We start from the raw sequence: 3,506 nt of genomic DNA, 5'->3' as shown, positions 1-3,506 counted from the left end.
GAGTTTTATAAGTTGTTTATAGATTTTGGATACTTATCCTTTATTGGATATGCCATTTGCAAATATCTTCTTTCATTGAGTAAGTTGCCTTGAATAGTTATGATTGTTTTCCTTTGCTGTGCAGAAGCTTTTTATTTTGATGTAGTCCCAATTGTTTATTATTGCTTCTGTTTCCCTTGCATCAGGAGACATTTCTAGAAAGAAGGTGATGTCAGAGAAGTTACTCTCTGTGGTCTCTTCTAAGATTTTTATGGTTTCAGGTCTCACATTTAGGTCTTTAATCCAATATCAATTTATTTTTGTGCAAAATACACAAGCTTAAAGCTAAATCTCACCCTTTAGTACGTCAGTGGATTGGATATGGTGGAAAATATCACTCCTGACACCATCCCACCGATCATATTAATTAGAGGAGTTTCATCTTCTAAATATTCTACAAATAATCCCTTCAGGCTCCAGTAAGTGCCAGTTTTAATGGTGCTATATGATGCCGGTCTTAGTAAAACAGGAGCTATTTCAGAATACAGAGCCAAAACACCTTCTTCTTTACGGACTGAGAACCAAGCATGAAAGATTCCTCAGAATTTTACCCCATTAAAGTGGACATCAATACTTTCGTCTTGTACTTGAAGTTACATTTTGGTTAGGTCCGCAAGGAAAGTTCCAAGCTCAGCAACAACAAAGGCAAGGCTGCCATATACAAAGGTTTTCCGATTCAGACTGAACATCTCATTGCTTACTTTCCTGGTGCTGCTTGGGATCATGGGACAACTTGGGAGCCGAGGCTCCCGCAATCTGAAACGCCACCACAACCCCAACCCCGAAGCGCTGAGACCAAGGGAAGTAACCAAATCGTTGCCTAGGCGACGGTGGCTCAGGCATTCCAACACAGCCTCCTCAAAGCCTAAAAAAGCACAAAATAGGAGGTGGAAATGACAGGGTTCTTAACAGAGGAGTCTGAAAGGCTATGGGTGACCATGCCATTTCAATGTGAAATCCAATTATCAGATAAGTCATAGCCACAGCAGACTTGGATTTCTCTTCCACTGCCACTACCCCATCCCTTTTGTACCTGACACCAAGGAAGCATACTAATAGGATGACAGACCAAAGCACTTCTTAGAGCCATACTGTTGTTACAGGTAAGCTTACCATCCTTATAGGTGGAACAGCATCTTTCCTTATCTCTTGTGATTTCCCTTCCTATAATAAGCAGATCCAGGCAGGGCCCTTGATTCTTGAGAACCAAGGTTTCTTAATTTTTAGTATCTCCTAGCATATGACTAGGTAGGTAACTAGGTCAGGGTCCACACACCATATTTACTCATTCATTTTCTCTTCTCTGAATGCTCCCTTCTGTGTTCTCTCCCTACTTGTCTCCCCATCCCGCCACATATCTGACTATGTATAGTTGTCTCAAAATTTAGATTTGCGGTAAATGGGAGGGAATTTAAGGCCCCTCCTAGGTCTCTATCAAAGGAAAACTTGCTTTAATTCTGCCATTTAACATAGTGAAGTAATAGGAAGATTTCATGCTGCTAGTAATTTAGTGGTTCTTTTATGCTAAAAATCCTGCTTATGTATTTTGCATGTATCTCTCTTGGAAATCTTATGGGGAAGTAAGGATATTTGTCAGGGTAAGATCTGAGAATTTGGAAGTGCATGGCCACCAAACATTTGCCCATATTCACAGATATTAATATAGGGCTTATCCTGGAAAAGGGTACCTATAACAAAGGTTTCTTTGTTATACTAGTGGGCATAAAACTATTAGGTGACTTGATTACAGCAGTTCATGGGTGCCTTCAACTGTTTAACATTTTCTTGTTTTTTAAGTTTTATTTATTTATTTTTAATGAGAGAGAGTGAGAGAGAGTGCCATCAGGGGAGGGGCAGAGAGAGAGGGAAAGAGAATCCCAAGCAGGCTCCATGCTGTCAGTACAGAGCCTGACGCAGGGCCCAATCTCACAAACTGTGAGATCATGACCTGAGCTGCAATCGAGGTCAGACACTTAACCAAATGAGCTACCCATTAATATTTTCTTTACATTATGTCCCTGATATACTTGATAATTCATTTACTAAGTGACTGAGATGAAATGCTCTAACAGCTCTGCCTCTGTTGAGTCACTGGGCTGGTGTGAGTGTGTGAGTGTGTAAGTGTGAGTGTGTGTGTGTGTGTGTGTGTGTGTGTGTGTACAGACCACGAACCAATCAACATGGTAAGGTTGCATTGATTTTTCTGGTGTGTAACCATTGGATTACTTGGCTTATGTGATCTCAGTTTAAAGAATCCTTTTTTTAGGCCAACTTCACAGTTCCTTAAAAAGACTAAATTTTGTAACTTAAAGTTGGCAAAGTAGATACCAACTGAACAGCATCTAGATCAGTGTTTGTCAAATTATTGTCTGTGATCTGGTCTACCTGCATCAGAATCACGTGGGGCATGTGTTAAAAATACAGAATCATTTACTTTAACCCGGATCTACTGGATACACATTTTAGGATGAGACATTGGAATCTATATTTTTAACATGTTCCTTATGTTATTATCATGACCACCCAAGTATGAGAGTAAATGATTCTAGGCTATGTTTGTGCCGAGCCTATGCATCTAGAAGTGTAGACGTAGCCAGGACATGAGACCTTGCCCAATTGGCTAAGCCACAGACCTGATACCACCCTTGGGCCATGCTGCATGATGAGGGATTTATCTAGTCTTATTGGACAATCTTTCCAGTAACTGTCTCATTGCAGCCATAGTAGCTTCTACACATCTGCGACCTGACCATTTGCTTTTGGGTGATGGGATGTGATGGCGACTGTTTTAATAAAGTCTCCAGACATTAATTCCCTGAACTCAACAGATTTAAGGGCAAGCCCACAGACCAAAGTAGAATGTATAGTAACTTATGAGTTGCAAATAACTGGCAGAGTTCACAATGTCTGCAGCAGATATTTAAGCAAATTAGAAGAGTATTGAGACTTTTCATCAAGTCTTAGAATGGTACTGGTAAATTGATCTAAATTCTTGACCAATGTCTCATTTCCCAGGGAGTGGTCAGTTTATTTGACAGGAAAATGCCAGATATATTTTAGTTTTTCGTTGTGCTTTCTGTCACCATTATCAGAATCGATTTCAAGCCATAGTTAAAAGCTAAGCCAACACTTTATGTAGTTTGCCCAAGATAATAAGATGTCTGCTTTCTGTAATGTTGATTCTTGAACATATTGAAAATTGATTCACAGTGCCTTCTATCACCAAGCTTTATTTTTATTCATACTAACATGCGGTGCTTTGGAAGGTAACAAGCAGATGACCGGCAATTTTCAGAAAGCATGCTTTATTAAATGATATAACGTGTACCAAGCACTCAACGGAGAGCCTGACACATGGTAGAATTGAATTAAATAGCAGTTACAACTACTTTTTCAAAAAAGTAATTAACCCTAACCTACTTCCTCTGAAATACAAGAGGACAACTCAACAAGCAGGCAGAGTATAA

At 39.6% G+C, this 3,506-nt stretch overlaps 1 pseudogene; it reads right to left on the bottom strand.

Annotated features, from left to right (window-relative positions):
* Positions 1 to 338: 338 nt before the first annotated feature.
* Positions 339 to 882, bottom strand: LOC125164910 (brain mitochondrial carrier protein 1-like; annotated as a pseudogene).
* Between the last annotated feature and the right edge of the window lie 2,624 nt (positions 883 to 3,506).

Source organism: Prionailurus viverrinus, chromosome B1 (assembly GCF_022837055.1).
Source record: "Prionailurus viverrinus isolate Anna chromosome B1, UM_Priviv_1.0, whole genome shotgun sequence".
Taxonomy (NCBI): domain Eukaryota; kingdom Metazoa; phylum Chordata; class Mammalia; order Carnivora; family Felidae; genus Prionailurus; species Prionailurus viverrinus.
Note: the sequence above shows the minus strand (reverse complement) of the source record. Positions and strands in the feature narration are given on the sequence as shown.